The 9,082-nt window shown below is 57.5% G+C and overlaps 1 long non-coding RNA gene across 1 annotated transcript; it reads left to right on the top strand.

Moving 5' to 3' along the window:
- Window positions 1–1,782: 1,782 nt before the first annotated feature.
- On the top strand, window positions 1,783–8,860 carry LOC139439984 (uncharacterized). The gene is made up of 2 exons (XR_011650056.1): window positions 1,783–2,025; window positions 4,124–8,860. It is a non-coding gene; the product is annotated as an uncharacterized lncRNA (long non-coding RNA).
- The last annotated feature ends 222 nt before the right edge of the window (window positions 8,861–9,082 follow it).

Raw genomic sequence — 9,082 nt, forward strand, 5'->3', positions numbered from 1 at the left:
TGGATGTTCCCCTCCCTGGCATCAGCGGTTGACGTCCCACCGGGGAAGACGAGGATGTGCCCCGCTCCGCATGCTGCCTCCACCCACAATTCACATGCACCGCCTTTCGCCTCGTCGCCTGTGGTCCCCAAGCCATTCTCGTTAGATTGAAATGGAATGTAACCATGCAAAAGCCTTGGTATCCTGAGTTGAGTCATTTAGTCAACTATGATTGCTTTTTTCCTCTGCAAAATTCCCCTGGAATTGTTTTTGGTCCTTTTTTTGCTGTTGTTGTTATTTGCTTAATTTTCTGTGTACTTGCAACCAATCCAATAGCTCCTCACTTGACGATAACGTGGCAACTAACACTTATCGAGCACTTTCTACGTGCCAGGCTCTAAGTATTTTCGACATATTACACATTTAACCCTTTCAAGAGCCCTCTGAGGTGGGCACTAGTATGATCCCATCTTACAGATGAAGAAACTGAGGCACGAAGAGGTTAAGTGAGTTGCCCACGGTCCCAGAGCCAGTCAGTGGCAGCGCCTGGATTTGAACGCGGCTCTCACTCCCTGCAGCGCCTGCTCCCACCTGGCCTCCCTGGCCAGAGGGGCACGTCCGTCCGCGAGCCGGTCTCCTCCGGGCCCTGGCCTCAGCCTCCCACTCTTTTCCTGGCTCCGTCTTGTCTCTACGGCTGGACTGTGCGATCAGTGAGGGCGGCCGCCGCGTCCCGCTCCGCTGCCGGCTCCAGTGCGGGGCTGGACCCCGCCGGCCTTGCCGCGGGCTGCGGACTTGCCCACGTGCCCCTCCCCCAGGGCCCGGTGGGTGGCAGGAGCGCAGGGAGCACGCGGTGCCATTATAGCGGTGCCTACAAAGGCCCAGAGAGGCCAAAAAGCGCCTCAAAGCCTCCCAGCCGGGGCCCTGGGGTTTGAACCTCTCCTCTGGCTGGAATCCAGGGCTGTTCCTATCGTGCTCGGCTGCCTCCTACAGGTGCAGGCACATGCCACACACGCAATCATCCACACATCCGCGAATTAGGCACACACATTTCACAGGGGCCTAGTATATACACATTCAGACACGATCCATTGTTTATACACATACACACATAGGCTCACACACACAATACCCACATGTGAATTATACCCAGACACATTATCTGCAAACATGCACTAACACGGCACATATAAACATATACCCTGTTTACACACACAAGCCCATGAATATTATATATTCACATATACACACAGAGAACACACACACAGTGACACACATTGTATAGACAGAAACATAAAGATATAAATACGTAGATATAAGCACATATATATGGAAATTGGCACACTCACGTTTGTATAATACAAACACAAAGCCATGCGAACATATGTTTTTCACATATGGAAAGATACGCATTTGCACACACCACAGAACAAACATATACGACTAACCACACATATACTAATACACACATATGTGAAGATACGTAAGCACACACACATACACGGATGTAAAAACATGTATAAATACAGCCAGGCACATGTGCACACACAAAAGCCCACACACGTCCACGCACGTGACTGCCTGGTTTGCCATGGGTGTGCCCGGAGAGGGTGGTGTCTCCAGGCCCGGCAGCTGTCTGATGACCTGGAGCGGGTGTGCTCCTCACCAGCCCCCTCCCCGGGAGTTGCATCATAAAGCTCCCGCCCCCTGGACAGGGCAAGGCAGGACTGGGTCAGCACCTGACTTGTTGCATCAGGACAGTGGGCCAAGGAGGGGGGGATGCCTGAAAACTCAAGGAAGCAGGCTCCAGTCCTTGGAGGGACCCCCCTAAGCCCCTACCTTGCTCAGGAGCCTCACCCAGGGTCAGCACTGGCCACACGCCCAGGGAGGCCCGAGAAGCACACGACCATGCACTTTTGCAGATGAGAACATGAGGCTCGGCCGAGCAAGCCAACTTTCATGAAAGCCAGTTCAAGGATAGAGGGGATTTGAACCCGGGTCGATCAGACCTCAAAGCCACGGCACCCAGCTGATCCACACCTCTGGGGGGTAGGATGCTCGTACCTGGGGCTGTGCACCCAGTAGGTGCTATAGCGGTGCGCATGGGGTGGGCACGTCTGAAGGTCAGCGGCACTCTCTGGGCTGGGGGCAGCTGAGAGCCAGACCCAGAATTCTGAGGCAACGTGCATCTCTCTTATGTTTGGGGACCCTAGATGCGTCATCCCACCAGAGGGTCCCAGCCTCATTGTCTTTGGGGATAAGGGGCCACCAGCTGGAGGCACCCCCCCCACCCCACCAGACGCCCCCAGGCTTGGTTCCTTCCGGCTCACCCAGCCCCCTCCCCAGCTTGGCTCCCCCCACCCCTACCCCAGCACTCCCCAGACGCATTCCTCTCCCTCAGACACTCGTTTCAAGGGCTCGGCGATTTCCCCGACGGATTTGATTTGCCGCTCAGGAATTTCCTCAAGTGGCCCCTCCATGTTTGCCCTCGGCCAGATGGCATCCAGATGCAAACCTCCTCCTCGGGCTCTCCCCGCCGGCCCCACACCTCCCCAGCCCTGGCTCCTCGGCTGCTGGAAATTAATCCCGCCGCCCAGCTCACGCCCACCTCCCGGCAGCATCCGTCTGCTTCCTGCACCTGAGGTCAGGGCACAGGTGCCACCTCTGCCTGTGGTTCTCTCAAAGCACGGTCCGCCCCCCTCCTTGGCCTTTGTTCAGCTCCCAGGTAACTGCTCCGTGAGCCAAAGCAAATGTCAGCATGGTAAGGAGGGAGATACCTGCGGGGAGGGGGAAGAGAGGGCGTGACTGGCTGAATGGGCAGGTGCCGAGCGCCGTGGACCTCCAACCCAGGTCTTTAGAGATTGCCAAATCCAGATGAGGAACCCGAGGCACACAGAGGGGCACGGATGACAGCCACGGGGTCCGTGTGCCAGCAGCAACAAAAAGACGGTCTCATTTACCCTGTGAGATGGGTTGATCGTTCCCACTTTATGGATGAGAAGATTGAGGCCCAGAACGGGGAGAGAAACAAACCAGAGCTACCACCTGCAGAATAACTTCTGTATGCCAGGCACTACCTAAGGATCATCTCATTTACCCAGTAGAACAGCCTTGAAACCTGGACCTAATTATCCCCATTTTACGGAGGAGGAAAACTGAGACTCAGAGAGGCCCTGGGACTCATACAAGCCCACGTGGCTGCCTGGCGGCAGAGCTGGGCTTTCAACCAAAGGCCCCGGGGGCTTCCAAAGCGCACAGGGCTTCCCACGTGGTCTGCCCAGGTCAGCCTCAGGACCGGGCCTGCAGGAGCGAATCCGAGGTCCTGTCCTGGCACAGTCACCGCCACCCTGTAGGAGACAAGTTGAGGAGGCTGAGGGACAGTCCCGGGTGGGAAGGCCTGTGCCCGGGGAGCCTCGGTGTGTCTCAGAGGCCAGGCCCAGCCTCCCAACTCTGCCTGGAGCTGGACTCCCGACCCAGCAGTGCCGGGAGAGCCAGACCCCAGAGGGCGCGCTCTCGGCTGCCCGGGAGAGGTGGGCGAGGCCCTTGCTCACCTCCACTCAAGCCCTCTGCTGCCCCTTAGAAGTTAATATTTACACACCCTGCTGGGCCACCACGAAGCTGCCGTGGACATCAAAGCGTCCGGCAGGGCTTCCCTGGCTCCAGAGAGACCCCAGGGGACCCCAAATCCCTCTACTGCTCTAGTGAGGGCCCACGACCCTTGAGCCAGCCCGACTGATGGGGCAACTGTCCCTCAGGCAGTGTCCAGACGGACTTTACTCTGTACATTGCACACAGGCAAGCTTCCTTGACAGAAAATGGGCATTTGGCGCGGGCTCAAGGCCGAGCACAGCCATTTCCTAGAACCGCTGGGCACTGGACTCCAGGGGGTGTGAGGGGCAAGGGCCAGGGCCCAGGCCCGCCCGGCTGGGGCAGCTGGGAGAACGCCCACCGGTGGGCCTGCCCAGCAATTCCAGGAGGGACCGAGGTGTGTGCGGGAAGGGCAGGCTGGGGGCAGAGCTGGAACCTCTCGCCGTCCTCCTCCCCCAGCGCCTCCTCCAGGCGGCCTCCAGGTGAGGGGTGGGTGCCAGCACCGGCCAGATGCTTTCCTCCATCTGCCCCTACACTTTGCCATCTTCCTTCTTTCCAGATCCCAAGGGAGTTCGTCTTTGCGGCAGAAGGGAAAACTAAGGCACAGGGGAGCCAAAGCAAATGCGAGCGTGGCACCAGGGGTCAGAGGCACTGTTTCCTCCTGGGAGCTGGGGGGCACTGGAACAGAGAGGTGTCAGGACAGACCCCCGCCGAGCAGGGTGGGAGGGTCCTCCCTGCAGCCGCCGGTCTGCTGGGGCTCGTCGGGCCTGTGTCCTCAGGTGGGTGCTTGTTTGTTTACTGCAGCATTCCTGCTGGAATCCTTTGGGTAAGTGTCTGGGAATTTCAGCAATGGCCAGAGAGAGAGGATGCCACCACCAGCCACATTCTGGTGGCCGGCTCTCCCCCAGAGGCCACCTCATCGGGTCGCCTCCAAGGGACCCTGCAGCCGGCACGCCGGGCCCTGTGGGTTAATGTTTGACCTCGAGCCACGTGTTTTCCCACTGGGTGTTTTTATCCTCGGTACCGGGCAGTGGGCAGCTGGGGGCCCTCCTCTGGGGGCAAAGGGGAGATTTGCCCAGCTGAGGTGCCAGAGCAAGATTAGAGCATGGCCCACGGCTCTGCCCGGCTGTGGCGAGGCGGGGGGTGGGAGGTGGGGGGGGCTGGCTTGGGGAGGGGCAGGGGAGAGGGAGAGGAGGGGCCCCGGGACCTCAGCCGCAGCCCAGGCCTCCCCGCAGCCCACCCCAGACCCCAGCTGTGAGGATGGGCCGAGGACCGGGAAGCGAGAGATGCGGAGGAAAACGGAGAGACTTCCGGGGAGTCTGCAGCTTTCCAGATAGGTTGAAAGCGGGCCCCTCTCAGATGCAGGACCCGGACCTGCCCCCAACCCTGGCGGGTCTGGTGGGAGAAACCCAGCCCTGCCCTCAGGCCCCACCCCGCCCGCACCCCCTGTCTAAGCAGGCAGGGGCCGTGTCTTAACTTCTTACGAGAGCTCTGTCCTTGCATCCGAGAAGCCTAAAGTCGACTTAAAAAGCCCGTCTGGGGGCGCAGAGCCCTGGACTTCCCTCGCCCTCTCTTTCCGCTCTCCCCCCCCCCCCCCGCAGGGGAGAGCTGGCCTGAGCTGACTTCACCAGGCTGTTTACAGCCCAGTGGCCACAGAGTCCTTCTCACCTACGCGGGGGGGAGGAGGGAGGCCTGGGGGCAGCTGTGCCCACCGCTGGAGGCAGCTCTTCCTCTGTCGCGCCTCGAGGGGCCTTGACTTTACCCGGGGTCCTGGGGCAAATCTGCCCACACAGCCGTCCCTCAGATGGCCGACAGCCTCCCCGCCCCCAGCTCGCCAGCCTGAGGCAGGCGGGGCGGGCCGGCCTTCAAGGCAAGGTCCTTCTCGGGCTCCCTGAGGTTCTTAGAGGGGAAGGAGCAAGGCTGTCTGGGGGAAACCCCATTAGGACCCCCTGGAGTTGGCAAATGAGGGTCCCCGGATCAAGGTGGGGGAGGGCAGGAGGCCTGCGGAAAGAGCGGAGGTCTCGGAAGTCTCCTGGAACAGGGTCCTGAGGTCGGCCCCAGCTGTGGTGACCGGTCCTTGCCCCCCACCCACTTTCCTGCAGGCCTTCCCCTCCCCTGCACCCCCCCCCCCCGCCCCCCAGCCTGCTCAGACGCCAGGCGCGGCCACAGGGCCATTTACCCACACCGCCTCCCTCCCTCCTCAAATCTCATTGTCCCCACTGTGCAGATGAGGAAACTGAATTCAGGGGTTAACCTGTGGTCACACAGCCAGTCGGGGTCAGGGCTGGGATTTCACGCTCAGTCTGCCCGGCTCCAGACGCGGCTCACCGAGCGGTGGCACCATCTGTGGATCCTGCATATTTTAAAACCCAGCTTGCTCGGCCTCTCGCTCTACCCGAGCCCTCCCGTCCAGCCTGCCTGAGGGCTGCCCACGGCCGGCTCCTACAACCCACTGTCTCTCATTTCCCACCATCAGGAAGTACTTCCCGGGATCTACACATAGGGCCCCCGGCCCTAAAATCAGGGAAGGTGGAGCGAAGCGGCTCCCCCAGCCCTGTGCCAGGCCCTGTCCTTGGAAACTGTGTTCCAGAGGACTCTGGCGTTCCTCTGTGGCTCTGAAGGGTGGCTCGCTCCTGCCTGCAGAAGCAAGAGCCCAGACACTGGGAAAAACTAGCTTCCAGCCTGTGCTGGGAGCCAGAACGGTTCTCCTCCCAGGCCCCGCTTTGGAGCCCCTTGGCTTCTGAGGCTGGTTAATTCTTTGGGGGAATTTGAGGCTGTGCTTCTGGAGGCACCCAAAAGCCCTGGGGTCCGGAAACGGAAATCCCCACATGGCCCTCACACCCCTGTGGCCCTCGGCCTATATTTGTGGGAGAAGCTGAAGGGAAAGGACACGGAGGAATCTGATCCTCATCCGGGTGAGAAGGGCAGGGAAATTCCAGATACCCACTCCCACCGTCCTGGTGCTGAACGCACAGCTTCCATTTCTTAGAAGCTGCTGCTTTCCCGGAGAGCCCTCCTGACCTCTGACCTCCTCTGGCTTCATGGCCCTGTGTTTAGTGGGTGGATCGATCGCCCCCCAGTGCCAGATATTTGGAGAGGGGGTTGAGGGCACACGGTCCAGCACCTACGGCTCCCTGGCCTGGGAGATGGAAGCAGAGAGAGCCTTGCACCTGCCGCCCCGGAGCCCCTCCCAGCTTGCCTTGATGGGCCTGCTGAGCCTCCTTCTCCGAGGAGGGCTGCAGTCCCCCCACCACGTGGGCGGTCACATGCGGACTCCTCCCACCCCTACCCTCCTCTAGGCTCTCTGGGTTTCCTTTCCTCGCTGGTCAATAAAGGCTGCTTTCCTTCACCCCAGCCTGGGGTCCTAGGAGAGGCTCAGAAAGAAGCCGGCAGGGCCCTGCCCTCAGGGCTGTTGTCCCACGGACACCGTGCTAAAGAGAGCAACAACCCCTGCGCCTGTCCTTAAGCACGTCTGAAACGGGCACTGTACGTAGACTAGCCCACTGCATCCTCACAGCCCCCAGGGAGCAGGCACTGTAACACCCACACTGAGAGATGGAGCAGCTCAGGCCCAAGCTCTCCAAACAGGGGCGGGATGGGAACCCCAGTGGTCTGCACGCTTACCCTCCACACCTGCCTTGTCCACCTGGTAGCTGCTGAATGCATGTGACTGCTTAAGTGTGAATGCAAACTGAAGTCGGCGGACTTGGCCCAGTGGTTAGGGCGTCCGTCTACCACATGGGAGGTCCGCGGTTCAAACCCCGGGCCTCCTTGACCCGTGTGCAGCTGGCCCATGTGCAGCGCTGATGCGCGCAAGGAGTGCCCTGCCACGCAGGGGTGTCCCCCACGTAGGGGAGCCCCACACGCAAGGAGTGCGCCCCATAAGGAGAGCCACCCAGCGCGAAAGAAAGTGCAGCCTGCCCAGGAATGGCGCTGCACACACGGAGAGCTGACACACAAGATGCCCGTGCTGCTGACAACAACAGAAGATGCAGCAAATAGACACAGAGAACAGACACCCGGGGTGGAGGGGAGGAGAGAAATAAAGAAATAAATCTTTTTCAAGGAAAAAAGAAAATTAAATAACATTAAACGTTCAGTTCCTCAGTTGCACTGGTCACCTTTCAAGGGCTCGGTAGGCACACGTGGTTAGAGGCTGCCGTATTGGACAGCACAGATATTAAACATTCCTGTCATCACAGAGAGTTCTTTCAGATAACAGTGTTCTACACTCTACTGCCCCTCAAGAATAGATTTGGACTTGAGTAGACATTTCTCCAAAAAAGATGTACAAATGACCAATAAACACGAGAAGATGTTCAACCTCATTCATTAAGGAAATGCAAATCACAACCACATTGAGATACCACTTCACACCCACAAGAAATGGCTAGTACTAAAAAAAAAAAGAAGAAAATAATAAATGCTGCCAAGAGTACAAAGAAATTGGAACACTTTTACATCGTTGGTGGCACTGGAAACTGATGCAGTCGCTGTGGAAATCAGTTTGGCAGTTTCTCAGAAGATTGAAAATAGAACTACTATAATGCCCAGTAATCCCACTTTTAGATATATACCCAAAAGAATTGAAAGCAGGGACTCTAAAAGTATTTGCCCACCAATGTTTGTAGCAGCATTATTCTCAATAGCCAAGAAGTGGAAACAACCCAAATGTTCATCAAGAGATGACTGGATAGGGAAGCAGATGTGGCTAAAACGATAGGGCTTACGCCTACCATATGGGAGGGCCCGGGTTCAATCCCTGTGGCCTCCTGGTAAAAAGAAAAAGAAAAAGAGAAAGCATGCCTATGCGGCAAGCCAGTACCCATGCAGCGAGCCCAGTGCCCAAACGGTGAGCTGAGTGCCTGCATGGTGAGCCGAGTGCCCATGCGGTGAGCCCAGTGCCCGCGTGGTGAGCTGAGTGCCTGTACAGTGAGCCAGTGCACAAGTGAGTCACGCAGCAAGATGATGACACAACAAAAGAGAGAAGGAGAGAGTCAAGGTGAAGCGCAGCAGAAGCCAGGAACTGAGGTGGTGCAGTTGACAGGGAACCTCTCTCCACATCAGAGGTCCCCAAGATTGAATCCCGGTGAATCCTAGAGGAGAAAAAAAAAGAAGACAAAAAGAGAAATAGATACAGAAGATTGCACAGTGAATGGACACAGAAAACAAAAACAGCAAGGTGGGGGGAGGAGGAGAGGGAAAAACTTTATTTAAAAAAAAAAAGATGACTGGATAAACAAAATGTGGTATGTCCACCCGCTGGAATATTATCCAGCCATAAAAAGGAATGAAGTTCTTGGACATGCTACAACATGAATGAGCCCTGAAGACATAGATTGAGTAGAATAAGCCGCAGAAAAGGGCAGATGTTGTCTGATCTCACTGATATTAAATACCTCGAATAAGCAAATTTATAGAGATAGTAGATTAGAGGTTACCAGGGCCAAGGGGGGGAAAGAGGTAGAGGGCCTTATTACTTAATGGGTTCAGAATTTCTGTTTAAGGTGATAAAAAA

Source organism: Dasypus novemcinctus, chromosome 11 (assembly GCF_030445035.2).
Source record: "Dasypus novemcinctus isolate mDasNov1 chromosome 11, mDasNov1.1.hap2, whole genome shotgun sequence".
NCBI lineage: Eukaryota > Metazoa > Chordata > Mammalia > Cingulata > Dasypodidae > Dasypus > Dasypus novemcinctus.